This window comes from Bactrocera neohumeralis, chromosome 2, assembly GCF_024586455.1.
Source record: "Bactrocera neohumeralis isolate Rockhampton chromosome 2, APGP_CSIRO_Bneo_wtdbg2-racon-allhic-juicebox.fasta_v2, whole genome shotgun sequence".
NCBI lineage: Eukaryota > Metazoa > Arthropoda > Insecta > Diptera > Tephritidae > Bactrocera > Bactrocera neohumeralis.
In genome coordinates, this window is record NC_065919.1 from 2,792,740 (window position 1) to 2,801,768 (window position 9,029).

Here is a 9,029-nt window from a genome sequence, read left to right on the forward strand (position 1 = left end):
GCTCTTACTGAAAAATGCGTTATGTTAAAAAGGTTTAATATTTGAGATCTTCCTCAGAATTAATGGGATCAGTGTAGAGATCTGTAGTTCTGGACTGATTTTAATATTAATATATATGGGACATAAGGCATAATCATGTGATGAAATTCAAAAAATGATTTTTATCAATTTACTATTACTTAGCCGTTACTTATTTGTTTCTGTTGTAATGTTTTTCCATATATTTTATGAATTATTATAACTTCCATTCACTGTTGCTATTTCATAGTATACTGCTTGATACTTTGAAGTACTTAAGTTGATCTATGACATGCACTTAGTGGGTCATAGCGTAATAAAAAATATAAACAATTCAAAATCAATCTGTTTGCCACCCCATAAATTACACTACCCTTCCGAACAACGGTAAATAAATGCACCCTTCCAATTACTTACAATCAATTTCCGTTTACAGGCTTTCATGCATTCACTTGTGTGCCAAAGACAGTTTGAGTTGAGTAACAGCTTTTTGTTTACCACAAAGTGAAAACGTTTCACGCTTTCGCTCACCTTGAAGAATTCATGCACTAACTAACTAGTCAATTGCATAAATAAATGACAATATAACGTGACAATAAAAATACGCATGAGCGTGCTGTCGAGTGAAAGCGGCAAAGAGAGCGCTATTGCGAAAAGATGAAGTGTGTGAATGTTATTTCCAGCACACCACCTCCCCACGCCCGCAGCGTCAAACGACGGCACTCTCGCATTGCTCATTCATGCAAATTCAAAGCAACTGGCGTTGTCAGCAATAACGACTGCCGGCACAAGTTGCTCGTCAGCACATTAGGCATTTATGATATTCAACACATTCTCATAAATAATTTCTCGGTGCTGCAAGAACGCACAGTTAGGCAGTTCGGCAGTTTGGCGTGGGGGTGGTGGAGCGTCCATGTGTTGGTATTTTAAGTTGGTGTGTCGACAGAGCAATGCATTTTTATTAGTGGCTTGTTTTAGTGACAAAGACAACGTGTAAACTGAGGTATCATAAATGGCATTGTGGTTAATTTTAAATGGCGAAAGATAAATTGCGACAAAACTACACCATAAATGTTAAATGGCGAATGAATTATGAAAGCGAGTACGCTTGCAGCTAGAAAACAGATTTAATGCTCTCTTTGAAGCGACCACTGTGAGGAAGAGAAGGAAGAAGGCAAAATGTTCTAAATGTAACTAAAGCAGTGATTTTTCGAGTGATCCGAACTGATTTGTATCGATTTTGGTGTGTCACGTAGTATTTTCAACTCTCACCCATTAGAGGGGCAGTAGTATTATCTTTGGAATATGGAACGAAAAATATATATACAAACAACTGAAAGGCACTTTTATCTCAATATTTTCATTAAATGTTCTTGTGCTCATTCTATGGATATATGGAGTGACTTTCTTGAACCACGTCAAGCATGATAAAATAATCAGTAATCACTACTTATATTCATGATATGCTAGTTACCTTATAGCCGTCTTTAAGTTGTGGACTAGTTACACTGGAATATGAGGTCCACAAGGCTAGCAATGCCGCCTGCCTTACGTATATGTGTCTGCTTTCTGCAACCTCACGGAGAATTTAAGAGAACTTCACAACCGTTGTCTAAACCTAGCATGCATTGGAAAATGCTGGCTGGGATTGGGAGGCGGATGGAAGGGGAGACGTCAGTATTCCCCGGTCCTTACTCCGCAGTCCATTTTGGACCTGTCGGTATACTAATAATAATAGATAGAGACTACATTATCCTTTTCAACCAAATTTCTTCTCTACTCACATTTAGAGGGTATCTTCACCTGGAAGTGGCTATTGAAATCTAACCTTAAGACATATAGTCGGATTTACTTTTGTTTAGCTGGTTCAGGATGGCGCTATGTCCCCAATCCAACCTCCGAATTATTTTATTCTTATAGCAGAGCTTGTTGCTGCTTTACAAGTAAAGACATCTGTAGCCAACTGATGCAGGAGTATATTGAGTGCACCAGTGGGACATTATTTAATAGCCCCGGTAACCAATGCACAGGTTACTTGCCTTAACGATGTGAAACTTATATATAAAATTTGAGCTTGAAAGCTGTTCTAAAACTCTGCTTTTCATATACATAATTTTGCTAGAACTTTTACTGCCTGCTGTATTTACTTCCTGTGGTACTTCCTAATTATTTCAATACGTAAACAACCGTAACCAAGCCAGTCTTTATCTGCGCACGACACACCTCACCTCTTTAAACCATTTGACACGTGTGAGTATGTATATGTGCGCTTTATACCCAGGCCAAATGTGCAGACATTTCATTTAACACAACTGAGGCGGTAGTTGTCAGGGTTGATATCATTAAATTGAGTTGTATGGTTTTTCACAGCTACGGGAGCATTCGTAAATATGCTGCAAATGAGTGCACAGATAAAAGTGTGAATTTATATACATATATTCGGTTATGGATATGTTTTCGCATGTACTAGTTACAAGTTAAAGCAGCATGTGGCATAAAAGGACGGAAGTGAAAACTTGTTGCGACTACATAATGCAGCTACCCCCCGAGTCATACAGAGATAAATATATGAAAACAAAACTAACTGCGCTCGAGTGTTATGCCACATGCTTTGGAATTCATACACACGAAGTGAATGTCATTATCCTTTAGCAGTTGAGGTTGACTTTTGGAATCGAAGTTGATACTTTGCCATAGCATCGCTAAAGCTGCAGGGCGTGAACAGCAATCAACGCGTCTGCATGTGTAAGAATAGGTGGTGTGTGTCTGATGGTATTTGCTTCCCTCACCAGCTGCTGGCGGTGTTATTGCGACTGGCACGCCATAAAGCCAAATTGTTGTCAATCTAAACAAAATTCAGCAGCTGCAGCGGCAGCAGCACTAAGGACCAGTAGGACTCTATACACAGTGTTGCTGTTGTTGCAATTTCGCACTGTTCTTCAGCAAACGCCATGCAGTCAACACTCACTCTTCGATGCCTGTGGATGACAGCTGCATCTGCAAGTCATCAACTTGCTACTTTGCCACTGAAACCGCACTTATTCTTCACTTTTCTTCCAGACACAGCTTCTTCCACCAGTTATGCTGCCAACACACCACAGTTGATAAGCGCAAATTTGTCTCAGCCATATTGCCAACAAGTGGAAGAACTTCCCGTTCTTCTTGCTCTGCGCCGCCAGCGTCTTCTAATGTTGCATTTGTGTTATAGTCGGTCGTGTAGTCGGCGCTTGTGCAGCGTTCTCTGTATTATGTTGTGTTTTTGTTGTGCCTGTTGCAGCGTACAAAATATTTGCAGCACTAATAAAAATGTTTACTAGCTGCCAACATGCAGTGTGGCGCCACCATTGGTGGCAATGTGCTACTGTTGTAGCAATTTCATGCGCTGTCGGCAAGCTGTTGACGCCTTTGACGTTACTGTCGACACCAACGATGTATTTGACTGATCTTAGACCGGGACGTGGTGCGCCGCAGAGCGGGTAACTTACAACAACACGGCAGCAGTATGTGCCATAAGTTTTCGCCGCTTCTTTTTCAGTTAGTTCTGCTACTTTCTTAGCTTTTATTTTGCCACTTGTGTATATACGTTCTGTTTTTCGTTGCTTAGTTGAAAGGTTGCTGTAGCCATTGTTGTTGCATTACACTCAACTGACACATGTCACTGCCATAATGAACCTAATTTGTTTGCGCCAACGTCGGCACCGACATTGTTGGCAGCTGTATTATTGTATGTGTGTTTGTTTCGCTCCGTAAATCGTCAGAGAAAATGCACCAAGTACATTATGTAATAATTAGAAATGATTCTGCGTAGCCTTTAGAGTGAAATTTTGTTGAAGCCTCTAATTCTGTCAAATCTTTTTCATGTATGTGTGTGTGTAATTATAAGAGATTACGCCATTCGGCGTTAAAATTAATTAAATTAGCTTTTTTGTCGAAAGTTTAATTACTATGACAATCCTGTGCTGTGACACCCTGATATTGTAACAGATGGTATTGGTCGATGAAAATTAAAATGACGCATTAAAATTTCGCTAAAATATGGCAGCATCAAAAATTGTTTGATTAGGTGAAAAATGAATATTGTCAAAAAAGGCGTATTGTGTTGTGACGCATCTTCTGAAACTAATGTTCAAGAATTGAGGTGTACAGATTATCAATAATCTCTCAGTTTTACACCCAACGTTTTCTGTGTGTTCAGCCTCGACAGGAAGATCATTGCCATGGCGTAAATTTGAAATTCTTTCGTAAGTCCAATTATGGATATTATTGTGGAAAAATGTTAGGTTTAATCATCTCTGTACTTTATTCTCAATATTTATTTTGCTCTCCTTCCAGCTGTGAGCGCTAAAACTGGCAATACTGACCGGCAGTCAGCTCACCAAATCAGCAAAGGCGAAAAATGGTGGCCGCAATAACTGATCAAGTGTGATCTCCGCGACTTGCATTCCGCTGTTCAAGTAGTATAGTGCTTAACTTTACCTAACCTAAATATTATAAATCATGAAATCATTTTGTAGTGACTCAGCTTCAGCTTTACTATGGCAAAAACTATAATGAATGCCATGTAGATTTTATGTTGCAAAATAAATGTTGAAATAAGTATCAAAAATAAAATTATGGTCTACAGTTACACATTTCTCAAATCAAATACAAAATTATGTAGGCTCACCCCTAAAATTTTACTCTGGATCCGCCCCTGTTCGACAAGCAGATTAATTTTCATTATTAATTTGCTTTTAACATCTGCGAAGCATGTAATGAACATAGTAAGGTGAGAATTATGTGAATAGTATTTCACGTAAAATTATAATCGTGTTTACTTATTACACAGGAAAGCCGTCTCACTTATTTGCCGAGTCCGCTAGGGCCAACCGTGTATAGAAGATTACAAATTTTCAGTGAAACTACTGATTTGATGCTTGAAAGTTGCCATAATTTCCATTTTCCTCATTGAAGTTTAATACAGAACTTTTAAAATACTAACTGTTGAAAGAATTTTCAGTATATCACGCCCACACAACTTGAAAACCAGCAAAAATGGGCGTAGTGAAATGATAGAGTAAACTGTGGGCTGACCTATTTTACAAAAGAATTATAATTAATTTACCTTTATTATTATTTATAAGTGTGTTTCATATGGAATGCGTTTGCCACTGATTTCCTGTAGTATACTTACATACAAATACACACACAATATTATGCTATGTAAGTGCTTCGTTTCATTTAGTTTTATTTATTTACGCACTCATTAACCTAAACTGATGTGTATATGCAACGAAGCTCTTAATAGAAAATCAATAATAATAATCACTTTAGGAGCTTTATATCACACTACAGTTTCCACTTACGTTCTACCTTCTCCAACAGCATATAACGGAGATATGAAAACACACATCATTTTCGTAAACGAAGTAAATCGAACCAACTGATTTTTGTTTATTATTTTCTTGCTTAAATTATTTAATAAAGCCAGATGAAATCTCATGAAAAAGCTGAACGCATACGTCCATATAAACTTATTATCCTTGCCAGTACTGGATTAATGTGCTCGCAGTTTATTAGAATCCATAGCCTTACAAAGTGTGACAGGTGTTGCCGTGCGTAGCGAATTTATTAATGCATAACAATGAAATTAAATTAAGAGAAATTAATATACGGGAGCGGTTTCACTTGGCATATAATGAATGAGCATATGCAAGCAGGCCTACCAATGGCGGTAAGTAAATAAAAACATCAGCAAGCCTATTTATAAAGCGCTGCCATTAAATGAAACGATGTCGGTAATGATATACTGAAAATATTTATGGCGAGTGCGCCGACATATGTGCTGCGAGTATATGATTAAATGGAATCGTATTGAAAGTCTGACGAAATCTGTGAAAAGGAAAATTTATGGTGCCATATGTAAACAAATAATATATGTGCACAGTATTAAGTGAAAGACTTTTTTCATGGAGTATGTAAATAAAACAGGCGTAGGTGAATATGTTAAGTACATGACTACCTGCCCAATGGTTCTACGTTTATATGCTATATGGGAAAAATCAGATTTACGATTGAGTCATTGACTTCTACTTGCTTCCGATTGATCTTATTCAAATGCAACGGTCAAAATATATCCGATTCAAAATCGAACGCGTCCTTTGTTAATATACATACGTATATTATATGTTTGGTATCAGTGGCATGCATTATGGCTAAGATCCTCTTGCCTTTATATCACCAACGTGGATCTTGATATGTTGATACCACTTAATTTGGTTCAACATAAAATATCTCAATATGATTAGCCGACAATATTTTACTCAGCAATAGAATTTAGGAATCGTTGTATAGTGCTTCGTGGTCGAAAAAGAGTTTTCGTATTTTGTCAGTAGATGTCGTACCAGTCGTATATCTCCGGTGGTACCGTTCACATTCTGTCATATCATATAGCGTTGGAAAGGGTGAGATTTTCAGCTTCATTTAGACAAAAAAATTTAATTCGGGTAAGTTGAAAAAAGGGAAGAATGCCACGCAAGCTACTAGTGAAATTTGTGAAGTTTACAGAGGCGAGGCTATATCAGCTCGCTTCAGTTTTGGAAATTTCGAATTTTCGATTTACACTGATGGAACAATGTCTCCAGCGAAAAACGGCAAAAAGTGGTCCACTTATTCTCTCAGATTTCTATTTGAGCATATAGGATTAATTCAATTTCCTGAATTTATAATCTATTTTAAATGATATAATCGTTAGCTAATTCACTATCCATTAAACCTTTATGTAACCTGTCGCTCTAATCAATCACTTTCATTTATCTTGCATTCACTCTATCACTTCCGATATGCTCACCTGAAGGCGCAGAGTTGCAAGCACATGCAGGCAAAAATTCAAATATTATACTCCAGCCAACATACCAACACGCATTTCCAGGAAGGTTTGTATAATTTTGTGAGCACATAAAACCACAAATGATGTGCCAACATGTACTCATGTGCTTTGGCCTTTTTAATAGAGGCATGAACATTAATGATTACATGCAGGCGAAAACGCAAGCGATACGCACCTGGCATATTTTAATAACCTAACACATATACGAGTAAAGCAGTGCGTAGGCACATGATCAATACACACAGCCATTAATACCCACCTCCATCTACATACAAGTATAATTACAAAAAGCAATTATACATCAATGCAAACGAACGCTTGAATTTACTCACATTCGCTGGCAACGTATCAATAATCATTTTCAGAAAATAATAACTTAACATGGCGTATTACACAAAGTACTACCATATAAGCGCCTGTGTATGTGTATGGGTATGTGTTGTGCCTTTGACGTCGTTGGTTTTGTGCTGAAGGCAAATAATGCCACACTGCAGGTGGCGTCAAGCTGCTTTCCGCTGGCATTTTTTACTTAATTGACTTCACATTCTTATTTCTCGCTCAGTTATTTGCACAGCAATAATATTGAAGTGAATCGCATGCCAATCAATAAAAGATCCATCGCGCTATAGGTGCGCACAGTCATTTATAACGGTGCTAAAAATATAGTATATATATACACTTTGTGTACATAAAGGTGCATATATATATGTGTATAGGCGCTTGCGATTTACGCTAACGACCTAAGTCGATTATAAATCTCATTATTGGCAATTAAAGCGCTCAAATGTCGACCTGAGAAATGCCGCGAATTCTGTGAAAAAGAAGGACTCTTGGCCGCATGAGTGGTAGGACGCTCGAAGAAATATGGTATGAATTATTTAATGCGCGCATACACCAGTTATGCTATATGTATTGCAATTCGATTTTCTGAGGGCAGTGTTTGAATTGCATGAAGTGCGAGGAATATAAGAAGTACGAAGGTTGGCATTGACAATGTCAGTGGGCTCAGTAATAAGAGGATACGCGGTTTTAAAGCGTTTGTGAATTACTTATTCGTGGAATGTGAGAAAAAATTATTTACAAAGCACTTGCAAGGAGTTGCCAACTTCACATTATTTGCTAGGATAAAAACAGTGTGATTCAGCGTTCGAAAATATTCATTCAATTTTCACAATAGTTCTGCAACCGAGGGAATTATTATATTAATTTCTGCTTCTATTTCTTCTGTGAGTTTTCTCTGCATCTCATAGATTATTATAACAACAAAGCCTTTATCTCCGCGATCCAGCAACCTCCAGGGACTTTTATTGCTCAACTTATTCACATTTACTTTTTCCTTTCCCTCTTCTTCACAATATTAAAGTCCGCCTCAGTTAATCTTCAGAAAACCTCTCTTACAATCAGAACGCGCAAGGCTTAGTAAAGTTGCCCGATAGCTAAAAACCTTGATCGGAGCCGGAATCGATTATAGTTTCCAAGCTCAAAAAAAAAGGTTATTTCAAGTATAATAATATTTGTAGTAATATTGCACATGTGGGATAACCATGTTTGTCAACTCAATTATTTTATTACAAATTATGTTGAAACAAACACGTGCGCATATAAAGTTGTACGATTTTTTTAGTTTTGTTGAAATTATTAATTTTTGCTTTAAGACACAAGCCGCTTTCAACGTTTCAAATCTTAATCTTTTTTCTGATGAAGTCTAAGCAATTAGAACAAATAAGCAAGTTCTTCAATTAAGCGCATTGAACAGTTGCTTGAAGCGTGAGTACATAAAAAAGCTAGCCACGCTTTACAAAATTTTATTGCCTCATTCAAGTCTCACTTTACATCCACCACTCTTGTGAAAGCATTCTTAAAGCAAATGAAATTGCCTTCTTATTTTAGATCTTTTGTTTTCTCACACAATCCTACTCAAACTCGGCAGTCTGCTATTAGTTTAAGTTTTTTCTTTTACTTATTTCAAATAAATTTTACGCCAAATTTAATTGCTCATTTACTGGCTATTCAGCGCGTGAGCTGTAGTCAACGACGACCGCTCGCAGCTGCCATTATTCACCGTCTTCATTACAAATGCTGCGCTTGCTACCCACCATCCGCCACAACTACAGCGTCGGCTTTCCTTTGAATGGCATGTTTA

The 9,029-nt window shown here is 37.5% G+C and overlaps 1 long non-coding RNA gene across 1 annotated transcript; it reads left to right on the plus strand.

Moving 5' to 3' along the window:
* The first annotated feature begins 891 nt into the window (after positions 1–891).
* Positions 892–4,602, plus strand: LOC126751694 (uncharacterized). The gene is made up of 3 exons (XR_007665913.1): positions 892–1,738; positions 1,809–2,048; positions 4,351–4,602. It is a non-coding gene; the product is annotated as an uncharacterized LOC126751694 (long non-coding RNA).
* The last annotated feature ends 4,427 nt before the right edge of the window (positions 4,603–9,029 follow it).